Source organism: Monodelphis domestica, chromosome 3 (assembly GCF_027887165.1).
Source record: "Monodelphis domestica isolate mMonDom1 chromosome 3, mMonDom1.pri, whole genome shotgun sequence".
NCBI classification, from domain to species: Eukaryota; Metazoa; Chordata; class Mammalia; order Didelphimorphia; family Didelphidae; genus Monodelphis; species Monodelphis domestica.
In genome coordinates, this window is record NC_077229.1 from 117941119 (window position 1) to 117963959 (window position 22841).

The window sequence follows — 22841 nt, forward strand, 5'->3', positions numbered from 1 at the left end:
AGAAAGGCTCGGTCATTCTTTGCCTGTGCCTCCAACTCAGCATCCCTGGTGGCTTTAGGATCCAAATCCCCTTTCTTGGACAGCATTTCTTGACATATATTATCTCCCATATGACAATGCTGTGTGAACTCAGTGAATAAAAGTGCCAGACCTAGCTAGAGTCAGGAGGAATTGGGTTGAAATCTGGCCTCAGACATTTTCTAACCAAAATCAGCACATAGTATGGAATCTAAGACAGAAGATCAGGTTTAAAAATAAATACATGAAATGGTGCATTTTTTGAAACTCCACGACGATGTCACTAGAGCATTATCGCAGCCTGGGAAATGGAGTCCAAGGGAGAGCAGGGAGGCAGCAGATACCAGAAGAACTGTCCAGCCCACATCTTTTGCTGTACATCCCTGCCTCTCACTGCAGCCCCAACTCACTCTGTGTCTCCCCAAGCATTCAGCCTGTTGGGGAGTTTTCCAGCTTGGGTCCCATGACAGTCAATCATGAAGTCTGGGGAACAAAAAAGTAAGTAACCAGACTGAAAGGAAAATACATTTATTATTGCACAAAGACCACTTGGTCTAGGTTTGATGTCACCTCTTGGCATAGAGAATGGACTTTGCTTAAAGTATATAAGCAATTTGTGACATGCCTCTGTAACAAAAGAAGTGGAGGAAGCATGTGAGCCTTGGGGTCACAGAAGTGACTAAATATCAGGTTTGTTCCTGTCCGTAAATTAATTTATCTGCGGTTCTTTTTATCAGCATTCCATGTTGGGCCGATTGTTAACCAATCACTTAGTCCTCTTGTCATAAAAGATATGATCCAAAATAAAGTAGTTTTAATTAGATTTGAGGAAAACCATATCTGTAGCAGATACCAACAATATAAAATACAAGAGATAAAAAAAAATAATAATAATAATTCCATGCTGGCAGGAGATCTCTAAGATAATGGAGGTATCCTGCAAGATAGAGTCAGTCAGGCTAATTCTAACATCATGGAATAAAGAAGAGAATAAGGTGCAGTGAAAAGTTTCCTTTTTATATAACCCTATAACTCTCTTTCCTTGGTCTTAAGGGTTACTTTTCTGGGAAGCATGGGTCTCTCCCAAATATGGAATCCACTCATTTATCTACATTCTGAACAGGAGTATGCTCAAAGAAGGACACCAAGGACATTGAGGGAAAGATCTGGGGATACTGTAATAAAAGAAATGGATAAATGAGTGGTTGAAGGACTGCCATTGAAATAACTCTCATGAGGAAAGTAACTGTGACATGAACAAAAATAATTCCTAGAATTCTATATCACTTTATGATTTATGATGCACTTTGCACAAATCATGTTTAAGAATAGTACTTCCTTTGTACACCACTAGAAGGTAAAACAAGGGATGGTACCTGTAAGTTATAAGAAGTCTTTCAACAAGATTTTTTTCCCCAGAAGCTCAGTTCAGTGTCTCCACTTCTATGTGGTATCCTTGTGATATCCTCAAGAAATCAATGATAATTGATTTTTGCCCACATCTACCTAGATTAACTTCAGGAATTCGCTTGACTTCTATGGAGAAAGCATATACACCAAAGATGATGCAATGACCATTGGTCAGATATAAAATAAAATACTTCTCTTACAGTTAGCAGATTCTGATTCTTGGGAACAGATTTCATTTTTATAACCTTTCCATTTCACTCATAATATTTAGCCAATCAGCATCATTACATAGCAACTTATTATAGACAAAGAAAGCCTTTCAAAAAAAGAGAAGGTAAAGAAAGGGGAATGTTTTTTTTTACAGGAAACAAAAGAAATATTAAAATTTTACTGGAAATATTGATCAGAATAAGAAAACATTTCCCTATTCAAGGACAGGCTAGAATGACCAAATACTTTTACCACTGTGAAAGTAGTCTTTTCAGAAAATAAACAAAGGAAATAACAAACACTACAAGTCTATTTACCAAGGACAGCAAACAATTGTTATTGATAGATGAAGATGTACAATCTATTATGTGTTTGCATGTTTTGTTAATAGTTTATCTCTCTTTTAATAGGCATTGGATACTTTCTACCATTAGGATACTAAGTGGATGGGGGATTAGTGTAACACAAAGCTGAAAAATGATTGTGGTTATTGTTTTTCCTCGACAGTACTAAGTAATTCTTTGTCCCAATTACATTTTATCTAGTATTTTAAATATTTTCAAACATATCTTACTCCACCACTGAACAACCTTTAAGTCTTCTCCTTAATGGCAGGGTCTCTGTGCCATTTTTATCTTTGAATACTCAAGACTTAGTAGAAGCTCTGATATAGCAATCATTTGCTTGAGTTTCTTGAATTGAATACATTTCCTAACAATTATAGTTGACTGGGAAAAAATGGTTTAACTATATATAACTGTTTTGTCCCTGGGAAGGCAGAAGGGATAGAAAATATTCAAGTATTTAAGCAGAGGTTGGATGAGCACTAATCACCGGTGTTTTAGAAAGGATTCATACATAAGACAAGGGATTGGGAAAGGCAGCATCTCAGATTCCTTCTAACATTAATATTCTGAGCTGAGTAAAAATGTTTGAACTGTTCATTTGTTTACTTGTCACATGAGTTTAATATATTGGCAAGGTAAAATTAAAGGTCAATCTAAACTCAATAAAGAAAAAATGACATTTTTATGGAATAAACTGGAAAAACATGCCAATAAAAAATAAGATTGATTATAAAGGTCCCGGGAATAAGCATGACACAAATGACTAGGCTTTTAAACAAAAAGAGTTGGATTCAAATCCCATCTCAGATACAATCTTTTGTTTTCGAAATATCCTTTGATGTCTCATTACTCCAAATAATGCTGTAGGAAAGATTCTATTTTAATAGCTTTCTAATATTTGTTGGGAAATTCTCCAAAAAGTGAGTTCACAATGCAGATGCATCCTAGGCCTAAATTTCCCCTGTACCCCTTCCCTACAGAAACTTAAAAGGCTATAACCAAGTTAGATGAATAATGGATAAAATGCCTTATTCCAGACTCCCTTTTTGGTGTTCAGGTACAAAAGAGGGAACTAAGGGAGGTGCGGTGACAGTTTCAATGTCCCTGAAATAAATATATTTTTGGAACATATATTATTTCATTTTTAAACCTCTTCTTTATACAGAGATGTGTTGCCTGGGAACAAGGTCCTACCTGTTGAGAAGGCCATTACGAAGAAAGTTTGTCATAAAATTAGATAATTCAGAAATAAATCTTTGTGTATCTGTATGGCACCCCACAGTCATTTATAAATTAGAATAAATTGATAATATTCTTGCTTGACTTCTTTTTAATATTAATTTAAGACAATAGGAAATAATTATTTGAATTATTAGAGTACTTAAAAATAGTGTCTGAATGCATATGATCTTAAAGAGAGTGAAACACAAGAAGTGCCTGGACTTTTGGAATTGTAACCAAGAGAATTTATTTATAAAAACCAAAACCAAAATATTTTTTCATGATTTTCATAATCTTTTTTTAAATAAACAAATTCACTTAATGGTCCTGAGATTTTATTTTCATGAAATAAAGATCTATCTTTAAAAACAATTACCATAATTATTATTCAGATTGCATATACCTGTAAATCATAGGACAATACATTTGGATTGAAGGCAAAGTTTTTTGCAAAAGGAAATGTAGAACTGAGCTTACTGAAGAACTTATAAAAGTGGAATTGAAGAGATTGTTCTCTTTCAGGGATAGCATCAGAAAAATGTATAAATAAGAAAAACAAAAGCAGCTAACTAAAAGGACTACTGATTGCCTATATTCTCTAATAATATTTGAACTATATTAAACAAAAGACCACCAAAGTTTTTAATGGAACCCAATGCATGACTCATAAGTGGCTATGTGCAATAGTCCCACAGAACAAAGCTATGATTTACATTGTTCAAAAGGTTATTTAAATTGATCATATTTTTCATTTGGCTATAAACCACTTGCCAGATCATAACTGGCATGTTGCATGCAGTTCTGGATACCACATTTAAGGAAGGAAATTGACAAGGTAAAGTGTTCTTACAGTAATAAGAATGGTAGAGGTAACTAAACAATGTCACTTAAGGATAGATTTAAGGAAGTAGTACTATTATGAACAATAAAGAAGTGGACTGAAGGAGGAACATGTCTAATGATTTTAATCTATTCAGGGAAATAGATACTAGATCACTTGCTATGAGGCAATATAAAGGGAGATTATGGTGGGGAAAGAGTAGATGGGGATGGCAAATGGTCAAAGGTTATGAATAGGCAATTCTCAAATAAAGAAACTAAAACTATCTTTGATCATATGAAAAAATGTCCCAAAGTATTATTAATCAGAGAATAAAACAGCTCTGAGGTTGTCTGACCTATCAGACTGGCTAATATGACAAAAGAAGAAAATAACGAATGTTGGAGGGGTTATGGGAAAATGGAGATTCTAATAAACTGTTGGTGGAGCTGTAAACTTATATAACCATTCTGGATAGTAATTTGAAACCATGGTCAAAAGGCCATTAAGTTGTGCATACCCTTTGACCCAGCAATGCCACTACTAGGTCCCAATCCCAAAGAAATTAAAGATATGGGAAAAGGATCTAATGAAACAAAAATATTTTTAGCAGTTCTTTTGTCATGGCAAAGATCTGGAAATTTAAAGGTTGTCCATCAATTAGGGAATAACTGAGCAAATTGTTACATATGATTGTAATGGAATATTATTGTACTGAACAAAATGACGAAAAAGATAATCACAAAAATACCTAGAAAGATTTCTATGAAATGAAGCAAAGGGAAATGATCAAGGAAAGGACAACACTGTACACAGTAACAGCAATAATGAATGATGATCAACTGTGAATGGCAACTATTGTCAACAGTACAAGAATTCAGGACAAAAACAAGAGATTCATGATTTAAAAAAAGTATCCATTACCATGGAGGGAACTAATAGCAGGTTGTACCATGCTATTCTTCACTTTATTTCCATCATGGATTTTTCTCTAGTGTAAGTGAAACACGTCTTCTTTTACAACATGATGAATATGGAAATATGTAGTGTATAAGATATGTATAATCAATATTATGTTACTTGCCCTCTTGGGAGAGGGGAAGGATGGGATGAAGGAAGAGAATATGGATTGCAAAATGTTAGAAAATGATTCTTTAAAACTGTACAAACATTTAAAATAAAAAGAACAAATGAGAAAAATGGAATAATTGCTAGAGAGAAAAATATAGGAAATCAGGAGTTAATAAAGATTAAATATTTGGATTGCTAGCAGAACTGAGGCTCTATCCAAGTTTATATAGCCCTGATTAGTGTTGGGTCGTATCGGATCCATTTTGTCCTTTACTTAGTCTTCCTATAATCATATCTGAGAGTTAATGAAAAAGCTGAATGCTTACAGGTAGTCAGTATTTGCAAGGCATAAATGGTAATAAGTCATAGGGAAGGGAATGAAACATTAAAGCTTATGTCTAGAGCGAAGGAATGGAATCATGAAGAGAGGGGATGGAGGTAGATAGAATGGTTCTAAGTCAAGGTAGCAAAGGCAAAGAAAAGGTTTACTGGTAGGGGATGGTAGCATATAACTATTCCGAGCCATTCTTAAGGTTAAGGTTGGCAGGTATCTTGAGTTTAGGAGTTCTGAGCTGTAGTGGACTATACCAATTGGTTATCTACATTCAATCTGGTATCATTATGGTGAAGTGAACCACCAGGAATAGCAAGTGAAACAGATTGACGAAAGATTGGCAAAAGACACAGATTAGAAGCAGAGCAGGTCCAACTTCCCATGCCAATCAGTAGCAGGATCAGGTCCAGGAATAGCCCTTGAATTTCTATCCTGGATGAAATGAGTAAGAAGAAAGAGAAGAAAGGCGAAGAAGGAGAAGGAGAATAGGAGCAAGATTTACAGAGGAAAGAGTGGAAAAATAGGACGCTTTAGTTTCAAAGTGAAATTCAAGCTTTAGATTCTCTGGATGTGATAAATACATGAATAATGGTGTGGTCTAGTTTGGGACCATTTTGGCACATAGATAAAGTACAGTAGATAAGGATATTAGTGAAGTTAAACTGAGAAAATTATGATATCATGTTATCCCAAGGCTGATCAACAGAAGAGAAAGTCAGGAAATAAACATTTATATGGTGTCAACTATGAATCAGATACTGCGCTAAGTGCTTTCAACAGATATTATCTGACTTGATCCTCACACTAACTCGGTGAGATAAATACCATGATTGCCTCCATTTTACAGTTAAGGGAACTGAGAAAAAAAAAAGGTTAAATGACTTGCTCAGGGTCACACAGCTAGTAAATATCTGAGACTGTATTCAAACTCTAGTCTTCCTGATTCAGGTTCAGCTCTCTGCATCCACTGCATCACACGTTGCCTCTGTAAGAAAACTGGGTTGGACTAAATTATCTCTGAGATCCCTTACATGTCTCATATTATATGTTTCTTCTCTGAAGTTGGATGGTGTATTAATTAGAATGTTGTTCCCACAATTCCCTTTTCCCTTCCTGTATGTGTGTCATTACATTGTTGGTATTTTTAGTTTAGGTTCTCGCTGCCCCAGCACCCTCCCTTTCCACATGGAAGGTGTTTTAACTCTCAGTTTCTCTAGCCTTTTACTTTCCCTTTGCTTCAAGTTAAATATTAATAAATATTATTAAATAGAATACTTGGAGTATTGAATATTAACTTTTAAAATTTACTGTGAGAGTCAAAATGGAGCCATCACTGAAAGGTCAAATGAAGAATGGGTAAAACTAGTAACTAGGAAAGTCAAAGAGGGATCTGAGTAAAGCAATGATTTTCCTGAAATTTCTTATGTTCTTTAAGATGGAAGTCCCTGTGGGCTTTTAGAAACCAGAGAGGCACACGCATGCCTCCTCTACTGTACCTTGGTTGTGGGATCCTTTTGTCCACTTCCACATTAACCCAAATAAGAAGGGACTACTTTATAAATAGAGATAATCAGTATCATTAGGCATTTCCCTCTTTTTTTTGTCCTTTTCCAAAACCAAGAGGAGAATAATGCAAAGCCCTCCCTATGGTAGCCTGAAAATAGAAGGGCCTATATATCCTGTATATTCATCAGTCAACTTTGTTGGTGAAGGAGGAGGAGTATTTTCAGGTGGAAAATAAATCTACATCCACCCTCTAGCTGGGGGAAGCCTTGATTCCTTGATTGAAGAAGTTGTGATTTCATCAGCCAGATCACTCTAAATAGCACCTACTGCATTTCCCAATTAATAGATCAGCTGTAATCAACAGCTAATTATTCCCTTGACTAAACTTGATTTTTCCCTCATGGTAAGAATTAAACAGTCTGGAGCAGTAGGTTAAACAGTACATGAAGATGCTCATATAGGCAAGGGATTCTAACCACAGGTATGCAAAGAGGATGATGGGCAACATGATGCTGTTGGCTCTAGTGTCAACATAAATCAATAGGAAAAATAACAAAAACACAAGAGATGGACTTGAACAATGATGAATAGAACTTTAGAATAATTATTTAAAAAATGCTAGAGCTAGGAGTGTTCTTAGATATTGCTTGAACCAACCTAAAACTTCCACTTCTTTATCAAGTACTCTCCTAAAGTTTGTCCAACCAGGCTTCTATAACATTCACTCTACTAAAATGATTTTTGACAGCCTTAATGTTCTCCTAGTTACCAAATCCAACACTTTTCTCAAATCTACTTATCCATTCTCTAATGACCCCTAAATTTTATTCTTAACGCCCCCAGTGTCACATCTCTGAGTACCCATTAGACATTTCAAATTGGATGTCCACATAGATATCTGAAACTCCTCATATCCAAAACTGAACTCAATATGTTTCATCTGAAACTCTTCCCACTTCCAAGTCTCACAGGCTTAAAATCAAACTATCATTCTTTATCCCTTACTTTCCTCTCACTTCCCATATCTAGTCTATTGCCAAGCTCTCAATTTTGCTTTTGTAACATATTTTACAGGGCAGCTAGATGACAGAGTGCGTGGAATGTTAGACCTAGAGTCAGGGAGATTCTTTCTAAGATCAAATCTGATTCCAGACATCTCACACTAGCTGTGTGACTTTGGCCAAGTCACTTAACCCTGTTTGCCTCAGTTTCTTAATTTATAAAATAAACTGGAAAAGAAAATTGGAAATCATTCCAGCATCTTTGGCAAGGAAACTGAAAATGAGGTCACAAAGAGTACTGAAGGCAACAGAACAACAATATTTTTTTCATATGTGCTTTCTGTCAGGTGATAGTGTTACTTCCCTGGCAGAGGCTCTTATCTCTTTATGTCTGGGCTACTGAATTGGTCTAGTGGTTGGTCTGCCTGTTGCAAGCCTTTCCTCACTCCAGTTTCTTCTCCACTTAAACATTAAAATGACTTTCCTAAAATTCCTTTCTGTTTCATCTCACATTTCTACTTCCTACCCAACAAACTCTTTTGGATACTCTTTCGATACGGTTGGAGTATAATATGGTATTAATCAATTGCCTAGAATACTAAAATACTAAGTACTCTATAATGGTAGCATTTGAATCTAAGTTTCCTGACTTCAAGACCAGTTGTCTATCCACTATGCCACAGTGATTCTATATAACATAATATGGGTTTTTAAAACTGGACCTTTGTATCATAAAGAAGCTTGAGTTCATCAAAAGAATTATGTAATTATCAAAGGCAATATAGTCTACTCCCCTACTATTCCCTCATTAATATTTTATCTTTGACATTTTTGTGATATTCCTTTTTAACAGCCATGAAGAAAAACAAAATATGTTAATCTAACATGACCAGTTCTTGCTGAAGCCATGGTTTCAATTGGTAGTAACTGCTTCCTTTTTATTGGCTTTCAAAAGCTATTTTTAAAGAACATATTTCTAGAAGACCTTCCAATTATCAATGACAAGTTCACTAACATAGTTCTCACATTCTATTCTCATTCTTTTTATTGGATTTATTTTTTTCCTTTTCTTTCTCCCTCATTCTTCATAATTTTTTGAAGATAACTGACCATGAGTCATTAATTATATCTTCCAAATCTTTCATAAATTGGGACACAGTTCTTTTCAACTTGACTTAAACTCAATAATGACTGATTAAGATTCTCTTTAAACCTCCCCACTGTTCTTCACTGTTGTCCAGTTATTTTCAGTGCTGTCTGAATCTTTGTGACCCCTTTTGGGATTTTCTTGCTAAAGATACTGAAGTGGTTTGCTTTTTTTCTTCTCAAGTTTATTCTATAACCAAGGAAACTAAGGCATACAGGCTTAAGTGACATGACCAGGTACACACAGCTATTAAGTATCTGAGACTAGGTTTAAATTTAGAAAGATATTTTCCTGATTCAAAGCCCAGCAGTCCATCTACTGGGGCACTTAACTACACCAATTCTTTGGTAACACTTCCCTACTAGTCATTTATATTCTGTCCTTAACATTTCAGAAAAGAGAAGCTAAAAGAAAAATGTGACTATGTGACTTGTTTCTCTTCCTAATTTTTACTTATCTATCATCATTGTCCCATCAACTTTAGAACCTTAGACCTATTCCTTCTTTGATTTTCTTCTCTCTTCTCTCAACTTGTCATTTGAAATGGGTTTAATTATCATTAATGTATTGATAACTTTGTGTTATTTTTCCATACTTCATCTCTCTCCTGAACCCTAGTAACATATCACCAACTACTCATTAAATGTTTTGAACTGGACGTCTCAGGGTCATTTTAAAATCAGCATTGAAGAATTTAAATAATTATCTTTCCTTTTAGATACCTCACTTCTCATATGAATGTCCACATTTGCCTTGAAAACCTGACCTTCTTCTGGGTCATTCAGGTTTGAGATCTTGGTTTTATCCTTGATTTAGGTTCAGATACTGAATATCCATGTGATTCTGGCCAAATCACTTAATCTTTGTCTGCCTCAGGTTCCTCAACTATAAGATGAGGTTAATAACCACACTTACCCATCAGAGTCATTATTAGGATCAAATTATAACCCGATTATATTATAAAGCACAGTGCCTGGCACATGATAGATACTTATTAAATGCTTGTTCCTTTTTCCTTCCTTTCTTCACTCCAAATATCCACTCCCATGGGCCATTATATAATTTTATAACCATAATATCTCTTGCATACAGGTCTGTCTTTCCCAAATGATGCTCCATCTCCTCCATCTCTGCCTTTGTATAGTTGCCTCATTGCCTGAAATGTCATCCCCTTTCACATTCAGAGGAAATCTAGTTTCCACAAGGATCAGATTAAATTCTATGCTTCTCTAAGAGACAATCAGCTAGTAGTGTGTCTCCTTTCAAATGACCCTGCATTTATTTATTATATACCTAGATGAGCACATGTCCTCTCCTCTGGCTACACTAGAAGGTTCTTGAGGACAGAGACAATGTTCACTTTTTGTCTTTGTGTCCACACTATATAGCAGTGGGTACATTATAAAGAGTTTCTATTTGACTAATTGATTTTTGTTCTCCTTAACGTTCCTGTTAGCCTCAGTTCCTTTAAGTATAGCCTTCTTGATATTACCCTTCTAGGACTGTATTAGGATTTTATATTCCTTGTGTTCTATATTTAATAGAAAGAATTTCATACAACTGAATTCACTGTTAAAAAGAAATAGTTCAACTTCTGGGTAAGCATCGCGGCAGTCTAGACATGAGACGCTTCCTCTCCCCAGCACCCAACGAAATAGACTACCTCAAAAGAACATAAAAACCATCTTCATAAGAATAGAGGGACTAAATAGTAGGGTGTAGCATTGAAGGCATGTGGGGTTTGAGCATTTCCACACTATAAGGAGAAAAAGCTCCCACCCAAACATGAGCTGATCTACCCTCCCCCTACCCCACTTTCAGAGCCAGAGTCAGAACCAGCGTGCACCAGAAACAGTGAATGAGCAAGGGACACCTCTAGAATGAGCAAGGGGCATCTCTAGGTCCTTGGGAGCTGACTAGGACTGCCGGGGATCTACCCCTGATAGCAGTTACACAGGAATCCTCTGCACACTGAAAAGTGCAGACCACAGGCTCTCCCGAATAAAATGAGGCCATGGAGATTTGAGAGCTTGTCTCAGGCAAAAGTCTTGCTCCTTAACTCCATAAAAAGAGAACTTGCCCATCTCACTCAGATTTTTGACTAAAAAGGGAAGGAAAAACCACCACAGTGATGGCTCATTGTGCCCAGGACCAACAAACAACTTCCAAGAAAAACAGGAAGAAGACATTGACTCTTGAAAATTTTTTTGGAGGGAATACTCAGTCTACAGAGGAAAAAGAGGATGAAATTCAAACAAAATCAAAACCTTCCCCAAAAATGGAAATTGTCCACAAGCTCTGGAAGAATTCAAATTAGAGCTCATCCAAAAGATAGAAAGAAGCCTTTTGGCAAGAAAAATGGTAAATAATTCAAAGAGCGAATAATAGTCTGAGAGACAAGAATTTCCAATTGGAGAAACAGCTGGAAGCCACAAAAATCAGGGTAGACCAAACTGAAAAGGAAAACCAGTCTTTAAAGACCAGAATAAAAAGAAATAGTTCAGAGGCTGATGATACTTCTTGTCCAATATCTTATCTTATTCTCCATGTCTATGTATGCTTCATGAATACCGAATTTGATTTCTTAGGACACAATTATTTTTTCTGTTTAATTTTTCACTAACATAGTATTCCTTTATGTTAATCTTTCAAGTGAGTAAGTACTTCCTCCCCCTGCTCACAGGAGGGAGTTTTCACAGGAACAACGATTTAGTCCTATCTTCCCCTTCCTGTAGTTCAGTACTTAATTACTTCAACCAGGGTTCAGGACTTTACTCTTATCTATTTGAAATCTTTTCTCATTTTTATTACTATTGTCTACCATCACATAGCATGTGTATGCATATATGTATGTTTACATTCTCACATATGAATATGTATTGAAATGTGGATTCAGACATATATATATAAATATGAATGCATAGATACATGTACATATAGAAATAATAACATAATAAACTATCTCTTCCAAGTTTTTATCATTTGTAAACATAATCAACATATGTTCCTTCATTCAAGAAATTCTAGAATAAGAAAATCTTGTGATTTGATTTGGTCCTGAAGGAATGAAATGGACAACACTGTTATTAGTATTACTGTTGATAAGTCACATTTATAGGAGATTTTACAGATCTTTTCTAGATTTTACAGATCGTTTCTCACAAAAACTCAAGAAGGTAAGGGGGAACATTTTGTTTGTTGTTTAAATGAAAAAAAAATAGAGAGGTGAAATTATATGTCCATGCTTATTTATCTAGCAATTGGTAACAGGCAGGACTCTATTCAATATATTCTGATTTTTTTTTTTTTTATAATTGGAATTATCCTAGAGGTAAACTTAAGGATGATGGAAAAAAATATTTGAAAACAATTAGAATTATCACAAATTGTAATAGGTTCCCTCTAAGAAGTACTTGATTTCTCAAGTAAAATTTCACCTCTACATGAAGCTATCCTCTTTATTTTCAATTCTAATGATTTTCTTCTATTGATTATCTCAAATTTATACTATATATAGATCTTTTGTCTTCATGATCATTTATACATTATTTTCTCAGTTAGGCTATATATTTGTGAAAGGGAATTCTTTATTCTCTTTGTTTATTTTGAATAAATCAACCAAAAACTTAAATACTCCTATTTAACACGAAATAAGGGAGTTCACAAATCACTTACTTGGAGAGCTCCACCCTTTTAACTCAATCAATCAGAAACTTGTGAATGCTTTGATAAGTGTTTATACCCTCAGAGGATGAGAGGTCGATCCCACAGACGCTGCCTTCTTGGGTAGTACTAGACAATTTGGAAGCTGTGATTGGCCCCTATGAAGTGGAGGAAGGGACAGGAAGTGATGTGGAAAAAGGACTATAAAACGTCCTGAACTTTTTGTCCAGAGGGTCTTTCAGCTGACTCTTTGGCTTAGAGTTTCAGCTGGTGAATTGGAGCCTCTTGGAGGTGACTTTAGACTTGTACCTTGGCTTAGATTTGGAACTTTGGGTCTTGGGGGACTGCTCTTGGATCTTTTCCTTTGGACTTTGTCTTTGGTGAGTTAGTAGCTGGCCTTCCCTACCTGTCTTCTAGAGAGATTAGTTCCTGAGAGGTCTCCTTCTCCTGAAGGAGGCTGTGTTGTTGTAACCTTTACATAAGACAAAACTGGATCCTCTGGTTTAGGGTTAATGGGTTAATGAGCCCTGCCAGGACTCATCTAGACATGGGAACAACATTTAGTGTGATAGGCTAGATTTCTCTTCTCTCTTCTTACATTTCTCTACTTTCACTTTTTCCAGTTCTTTGTAAATAAAAGCTACTAAAAGTTATTTTGACTTGAGCTATAATGTTTTTAATTGGCTACCACAATATTACTTTAGAAGTTTCATATTTAGTCAAACCCCTAAATTCAATTCCTTACATATTACTTGAGAGCAGGACCTATTTTTAATTAATCTTTGTATTCCCAAACTTAACACAAATGCCTACCATATGATAAAAAGTCTATAAATAACATAAACATCTCTTTGTAACATAAGAAATATATAAAATAATAAATAGTAATGGAGTCAGTGCCTGATGTTGGAAGAATTCAAGAGAATGCTAGTTGACTACTCCTCAAAGATATTTTATAGGTGATTCCTGGTTTGAGATGGATTGAATGAGATGGTCATTATGGTTTCTTCCAACCATAAGAACCTATGCTTTTGTGCTTGGTGATTTAATGTCCTTTTCTCCTGGTGTCTGTCTAGCAAGGTGTTAATCTGAATTGGACCAAAATCAATTGCAGTCCCCTCATGAATTAGAATATTTTGAGAGCAATAAATATTTGCTTTTGGAGTAAAAAAGCATTTAGCAAACAGTTCTAATTATATTTATATAAATACCCATATTCTCTATTAATAGAGAGTGGGATTTCTCTAAGCACAATGGGACTGGATTGAATTCTTGAGGATATTAGGAACAAAAACATTTGTTTTGTCCCATGTGTCTTCCTGACTGAGCTTTTGGGAGTTATGGCAACAATTACCTCCTCCTTCATTATTGAATAAAATTGTGTCTTTTCTACATTTATTAAATTTCAATGACGTTTGCCTTCATTTAAATCAGTCACCTAATGATTGAAAGCATTCAAAAACTGAATAAAGCAAAACCTCCATTGAAACTCATCACTTTTCAATGAAGTTTTTAAATTCTTGATTGTAATTTTAATTTTATAAAGTAAACATCATTTTTTTCCATAGAATTTTTGTTCTACTTAAAGAGTATTAGTGAACATGATAAGAGGCTTACTAGGTAATGGAAGAACTATTTAGGAAGTAAAAATATTTGTTTTCTTCAAACAGTTTTAATCTTAGTTCCCCTGTTTCAAGAAATGAGAAATTTGGTCTAGATAATATTTCAAATCCCTTTGAGCTCTAGTATTCTTTAGGAGTCTTCTTCTAAGATATATAATTATTAATTTTTTTTATTTGGAATTCAACATAAAATGAAATGTGGCAGTAAATAAAAATATCAACTGATATTACTATATGATTTTAAGGTTTGTAGAGTACTTAAAAAGCATTATTTCATCCGTTTTAAATATTTTTTTTGTTGGTGCCATAGATATTATAATATAGTTATACTTAGACACATTACATCAATAAATATTACATTGTAAAATAAATGCAGATGCTTAAATATAGCACTCATTCTTACATACACAAATACATGCATAATTCATGTTATTGTTCAATCATTTCAGTTGTATGCAACTCTTTATGATCCCATTAATAGTTTTCTTGAAAAGATATTGGACTTGTTTGCCATTCTCTTATCTAGTTCATTTTAAGTGAGGTAAATAGGATTATGTGACTTGTCCAAGGTCACACAGCTTAGTGTCTAAGGCTGAATTTGAACTCAGGTGTTCCTGAATCCAAGTCTGGTGCTCTAATCCATTATATTACCCAGCTGTTTACATACATGCTACATATATTATTGTTGATTGGAACTATACTTCCACATCTATAAGTAGCTCCCAGAGAGAAATTTCTTCTAGTAATGCAGAAAGGCACTTTCTATAACTAATAGTCTTAAAGTTTTCTCTTTGGCATTGAAGAGTTAAGTTTGCCTAGGATTTAAAAACTTGTTTGTTTCAGCAGCAGGTAAGTCTTAAATACAAGACTTTCTGACTTGAAGGTCAGTTCTCAATCTGGCATATCCTCTATTTTTAGAAAACACATTTTGAATGAGGAAATCAAGTTTCAGAGATGTTATGATGTGATTAGAAGCTATTTAGTAATGTGACAAGCAAAAGATGATATAAATGAGAAAACAAAAGTTTGATCTTTTGAGCATATTGATTTATTAAGCAATGCATGCCAATTGTCTAACAAATTGGAACCAGTTCATCATTTTTGTGCTGGACCCCAAATAGAGAGAGGAGACAGGCTTTTAGACATCAAAAACAATTGATCCAATATGACTAATTAATTAAAAAGTAACAATATGACATTAGGTAATCTGATTTCTCATTGAGTGCAAGATTAGAGATGTTTCAGGTAGGGAGAGAGAGAGAGTGAGCAGATACAATACCTGATTACAGGAGAAGAGTTGCTCTATGCCTCTCCAACTATCTATAAACAATCTAATGAGATGGAAACAATAACTATTAATCACTATGAGGTCAGTTTTTAGATAAGACATAGGAGTTTCTTGAGATGTGCAATTGTAAGAAAATGTCATATATCACCCTTAGGATTGGACTGCATTTTTATTCAATATAAACTAGGTCAGTGACGGTGAGCCTATGGAATGGGTGCCAAAGATAGCATGTAGAGCAGTGGTTCTCAACCTTTCTAATGCTGTGACCCCACAATACAGTTCCTCATGTTGCAGTGACCCCAAACCAAAAAATTATTTTGGTGGCTACTTAAAACTGTAATTTTGCTACAGTTATGATTTGGAATGTAAATACTTGATATGCATTACGTATTCTCATTGCTACAAACTGAGAGGTTGAGAACCACTGATGTAGAGCATTCTCTGTAGGCACTTCATTACTAAAAAGGGCAGAGGGACTGGAGCAGAGCTGCTCTGTTCCACTTTCCCATTATGTCTGAAGACATTTTTTCAAATCCCCTGCCCCTCCACCCAGCAGCCCAATGGGAGTGCTTTTTCACTTCCCTGTGTGGAGTAAGAGGAAAGGGGAAAATGAGCTTATCACTTGGTAGGGTGAGGGGCATGACACATGGTTTCTAAAAGGTTTGCCATCACTGATCTAGGTACTTGGTTAAGTGTCTCTAAACAGCAAGTACTACTAATCCAGTTTCCAAGCCATGCAAGCTTAAGTTTAAACAATGCAATTAGGTTTTCTCCCAATTTCCAAAACAGAATAAACTTTTCTCACAGGACAGAATTTGGACTAGTTTCATGACTAAAGAGAAAGGGACCTAAGCTGACACCAGAATTAAACCACTAGAATCAATGTGATTACCCAATTCTCACAATTAACCTCAATCATCTCTCCCAATTTTCCTCACCATAAGTCAGTGAGGTAGAATTCAACTCCAAGTCTCTCCCAGATGTGACACAAGCATTCTTGCCACTAAGCCATGCTTCTCATGTGTCATTATATAAAATATAAAAATTGTTCCACAAGTATGAACTTCATATATGCCTGTGAATAAATATAAAATATAAATATTATAAGGGCTCTCAGTTTACTATAAGATAGAGCAGATAATTTAATAAATGCAAATGTAGCTTCTCAATATAAGAAGAATTAAAGGTAATTAGCAAACAAGCCTTAGACACATGAGTTTAAATTTTGTAAATCAGGGTATTTCATTCTTACAGAATAAAGTGCTCATAAAATTTATTTAGAGAGAATCTCAAAGGGCCAACATGGTGACTTAGTAGCAGGGGAAGCTTAAAACACTCTGAGAATCTTTCTAAACCAACATTTAAGAAGTACCTCAAAATAACAGGAGTAAAAAACCAGCAATAAGGAGTGAGGAGGGTCTTCTGCAGAAAACAACATGAAAAGTAGTCAGAAAGAGTCCATTTATATAGAAAAAGGAACACCAGAAATAAAACTGCACATGGAAGTGTGTGGACCAACCATCCCCCAACTTCCAAGCCAGGTTCCAAGCCTGGGCATAAGACAACTTTGAGATCTTAGGACTCTATCTACACCAATGACAGAGCAATCCCCCCCCCCATACCCACCACTTGAAGTCCCAAGCCCTGGCATCAGTCTACAGTGACAGCAATAGTGCATGACCCTTTCAAACCTGTACTATGGTGAATCCCCAGCCCCAGGGCAAAATAGCTCACAATGCTGAGTCCTGAAAGGCATCAGAAACAGCAGTTTTCCAAACTACCAGTTCACAAGCAAAAAAAAAAAGGCAGGAAAAATTATAAAATAGCAAAATAAAAACTAACAATGGAAAATTTCTAAGGAGTCAAAGAACAAGACAGAGTTAGTAAGAGACAGTGCAAAACTTCAAAGAAAAATGGGAATTGGTCTCAGGCACTACTGGAAGAACTCAAGAATAACCATGAATGTTCTCTTGCCTTGTTACATGGTTGGGTTGGTGAGTGATACTGGAACCCTTCAAAGGCACCACCATTTTGATACTTATGGTAGGCCTAGGACTGTTCCTCATTAGGGAGTCTAACAACATATAAGTACCACTAATCTATTGCTACATTTAATCAGATATTTCAGGTAGTTTTTGTTCTACATCTTGTATCTGACAAACAAGATGTTAGATGAATTCATAAATTCACCACAATGAACCTCACTCCTCTTCCTTACTCTAATCCTCTCTGTCTGTCTCTATGCATCCTTTCCTTCCTTCTTTCTTTCCTTCCTTCCTTCCTTCCTCCCCTTCTTCCTTCCTCCCTTTTATTTTTACACTATGAAAGTGGAATTCTTGGGGTGAGGTGGGCAGGGGTGCTGAAATTAGAGAGAACTATGGCTTCTCTGAAGAGAATACCATGTACCTGTGAGCAGTATTCTTTCTCTAATTGTTTCAGAAACAGTAGAAGCTCTTAAAAAGACCCTGGATAAATAAAGCTGGTGTCACCTGATTTTAAAACCCCTGAAACCAAGCAAAAAAAAATTTTTTTTAATTGCATGTTTCACCCTAATGATTCAATTATCTTCTTTCTTCTGTTTAATATAATCTACCTTTCTTGTGTGCTACAGTTTATTTATTCACAGGATGTTTATAATCAGCACTCTTTCTCCTTCCCTGCCCCCTCCCTACCTCTCTCTCTTCTTCCTTCCTTCCTTCCTTCCTTCCTTCCTTCCTTCCTTCCTTCCTTCCTTCCTTCCTTCCTTCCTTCCTTCCTTCCTTCCTTCCTTCCTTCCTTCCTTCCTTCCTTTCTCCTTCCTCCCATTCATACTTTGGCAGTTTTCTAGATGAGATGTGATTTCTTTGCATTTTTTCCTAGACAAATGCATAATACTTGCTCATATGGATATGCATGTGAATATATACACACAATATATGTAAACAGATGAGACCTATACATATATAAAAGATATGATTCTTGTCTTCAAGTAATTTACAGTCTCTTGAGACACTATATTAACATGTATTAATAACAGCCTCATAAATAAATATTTTTAAATTATGTTTTATAGTATATTATTGCTGTCATAATTAGAGAAGGTCAGATCCCACAGTCAAGGATAGCTTTAGGAGTCATTCATTCTTGATTAATCCAGCTTGCATTGGCCCCTTTATTATGGAGTTAGCACTTAACTTGGACCTTGAAGCATAAATAGGATTTTCTCTGAGCATTCAAACTAATCAGATTGTTATTTAATTTAATCACTAGGCAACAACTAGTTAGTCTGGCTGTCAATACCCCAGGGTTTAGGAGGTAGCTGATTAGGAACTTAATACTCTCCTACTAAGCAGGCTGATTTTAGAGCATTTTGAAAGCATTAATTTTCTGCATAGATTCAACATCAATCATGATAGGCCATACTAAATATTCTGTGTGGTATTCATGTAGGGCCTTGTTTATATTTGACTTGGCTTCTCAGAATTCCTCAAATAATGAAGAGTTTACTATCTCAAAGCACTTTTTTTCCCATGTACTCTTAGTCAGATTATGCCTTAGAGTCCATTCTGTCTTGTTTAACTAACTCCCTTTTTGTAGAATGAAATGCCTCTCATCTCATCATTATGTTATCCTCTGATTGCTCAGTCTTTTCCTGAAGACTTCTAGTAACAAGGAAGTCTTTCTTTTCTTTTCTTCTTTTTTTAAAATTAAAAACCTCTACCTTCCATCCTAAAATCAATACTAGGTTTTGGTATCAAGGTAGACAAATGGTAAGAACAAGGCAAATGGGATTAAGTGACTTGTCTAGGGTCAGACAATAGGAAATATATGAAGCCAAATTTGAACCCAGGATCTCCCATATCCAGGTCCATTGAGCCACCTAGCTGCCCTGGAAATCATTATTTCTTAAAGAAGTACATTCCATTGTGGGATCATTAAAATCATAATAAAGTCTAACCACACACTGAACTTTAAAAAAGTGCCTCTGAGCTTTTCAACCAAGGCCATAGTTTTGCTCAATGGGATCCTGCAGGACAAGCTTTATGCTTCTTACCATAGCAATTTTTCTATGTCTGGAAAGAGATTTTTATGCCACTACTAATTTTGAGGACAAGGCTAGCTTTATTTTGAATCTATCATCATTTGCTCAGGAGGTTGCATAGCACATTTCCCCACAAGTCCTCTAAAATCAAAGATAAACATAAGGTTTATGAAAGTTAAGTCTTTCAGTTGTTTGTCTTTGCAATGGTGGTTGTTGTTTTATAAAATGATCTTCTGGTTCTATTCACTTTAGAGTTTCACACACACATATATATTCACTGAAATATGTATATATGTATACATCACATATAATAAATGTGTATGTATTTGGTTTCATGGTGTTTCTGTTATTCAGAGTGCTTACTAAACAGATAATCTGTCCATATCTAGTTTGGAATCATTTGAATTCCCTCACCTTCTAGTTGTTCTCCCATTATTCACTAGCTTATCAGTGTTCTTCTGAAAATGCAGTGCCCAGGACTACACAGTATATACCAACTGAGGACTGAACAAGGCAGATTATAGCAGAACTTTCCCCTCCCCTTAATCTGGATTCTTTTCTTTTATTCATAGAGTTTATAAATTGCTTATTATTAGGGGCTCAATAAATCTTCTTGGAATGAACTGTTTTATTTTCTACTGCAGTTCTGTTTATATTTTATTCCATTTCATGGGGTTGGATAAAGACTGTTCAAGATTAGTATTATCTCTATCCCAGCTGTTTTTCATTACTTACATATCTGACTTCTTTCTTTATTCTTTAGCCCAGTCATCAAAAATATGCTGAATGATTTTTTCTGGGATCTATCATTTTCACCTTATCTGAACTCTTTTGTTTCCCCTTCTCCAACTGGCTCCTTTTAATGTTTTGACATAAAGCACATCCATCCAGCCTGAGAGTTTTTAAATTAAAACTCCAAATGTATAAGAGAACACCGGTGACACTTTGGCATCAGAATAATGAGTCTATAAAGTGGTAACAGAAAAAATCAAGAGGGTTATCAACTTTTTGTCAGACAGGAAAAAACATAATAAAGTCCTTACAATTTTAATAGGCTCCTTGGGAAGAATGCTATATGGCAGATTTCATTGTAAAGATGATAATAGGGGAATTATGGTCCTATGATCAAAACTAGGCTGACAATCATTGAGTTGATGGTTAAATGAGAAATCAGGTATGTAGAAGGTTACTGGGTACCTTTCAGCAGTTTTGTAAAGAAAAAAAAACATAAAACATTGAACTACTTTTCAAGTTTTGTTTTGTTTTGTTTTTTTGAAGAAAATCTGAGTGCTATCAAGCTTTCATACATTAACAACTCAGCAATTCCTATTTTAAAATAATTAATGGCTAATAGCCACATTTCAAAAGATCTATTATTTCCTTGATCTAGGTCTTCCTTACACTGCCGCAAATGGAAACTCTTCCATACTTTACTTAATGAAAGATTTCTTGAACTGTTGTGGTCAAACAAAGCATGACCTTGTGGTCAACCTCTTAAGCACTCTGCATTTAGTCGGAATGGTCCTCTGACTACAGACAGGAAGCCCATTTCAGTCCTTTATTCAAAATCTAGACAGCTTGGAATGTCTTACTAGCATTTATGTTTGACTGAAGAAGCCTTTGAAAACATAGTGACTTTTCTCTATCATGAGTCAGCATTGGGGTAAGACTAGTAGAAGGCCTTGATTCCTTCACTAAGTCATTGGATTGCTTCATAAAATCTGCCATTATGAAAACCTGTGTGAACTTTGCATCAGTTCTGCAATAGGTCAGGAGAATTAAATCTCTTACCTGAGACCTCATCATAATGGTTGCAAAAGGAGATCACAATTTAAAGGTGTAGGGTGACCTTTCCCCATCCAGTGCCATGGATTGTTCCAGAACTAGTACATCCTACTTACAAATGAATAAGCCATGGGTCAGAGAAGTTGTGACTTGCCAAGTTTCTCTTAGCTAGTCTATTTTGAAGGAGGAATTTGAACCCAGGTTGTCCTAACATCCTCTAGATGGAACTAAAGCTTAAGCATTCTTCTAGCCAACAATCTTTTTTGTAGGAATCTTATTTTGTTCATTTGAACTAGTCACTCCATTTTGCATCTGTTACCTCTTAATTAAATTGCAGATTGACAATGAGACAAGAGCTGTCATAATTATGGCAGCCTCCCCACACATCTGCAAAAGTGACTCTTTTGCCTGGGAATAGCTGAGGTGTTTTAGGATTTTGTAAAAGTTCTATGCAGGGTTCATACTCTGTCCTTTCATAGCATATCAATATCAATATTCATATTTTTTTAATTTAAACATTTTTCATTTCTTTAGTATAGATCATCATTCTTCACTCTTGTTTTCTAGATATATTATTGAATTGTTTGGACCTAATTCTCTTTTTGATATCTTAACAACTCAGATCAAAAGGGAAGAGTTGGAAGGAAATGCCCCTTGCCATTCAGGAATGGAAGTATCCTGACATGTGGTTTCTTAAAAATCCATTGAAAGAAAGATCATGAGTATAGAGCTAGAATAGATTTCATTGATCACTTTGTTCATTTTGCCTTTCCTGTAACTTTCTATGTGAAGAAATCGAGACCTAGTTAAAATAATTGACTTGCCCAAAATAGTAAGCAGAAAAGGATTTAAATTCAGGTCCTCGGATTTCATTAACCTTAAAATCTAGAATTGAAATATGTCTTTTCATCTCTTGTATAAACTAAGTTCAGAGAAATGAATAGAGAGATACATATTCAGAAAGGGATAGAGATAGTAATGGAAAGACAAAGAAAGAGAATAGAGATCTCTAGTGGGGTAGGATGGCAGGGGTGGAAGAGAGGGTGAAATCCAATAACAATAGAAAGAAGTTGAGTCTGGATTGTGTAGGGATTTAATAGCTAGGTGGAAGAGTTGATACTTTATTAAAGAGGCACTGAGTAGGGGAGGAATAGGGCCATTTCTGTACTCAAGGAAAATTGCTTTGGCAGCAATGTGTAGGATGGTCTGGAGTGGGGAAACGCTTGAGGCAGGAAGACCAATTAGGTTTAGGAAGCTTTTGTAATCATCTAGACAAGAAGTGATGAATGCTATAATTATCATTATCATAGTCAGGATCCATATGGCACTTGAAGCTTTTACAAAGCACTTCACATAGGTTGCTTCACTTCATTCTCA

At 35.3% G+C, this 22841-nt stretch overlaps 1 pseudogene; it reads left to right on the forward strand.

Moving 5' to 3' along the window:
* Window positions 1-295: 295 nt before the first annotated feature.
* Window positions 296-22841, forward strand: part of LOC100032682 (protein kinase C and casein kinase substrate in neurons protein 1-like) — a 124457-nt pseudogene continuing 101911 nt past the window's right edge.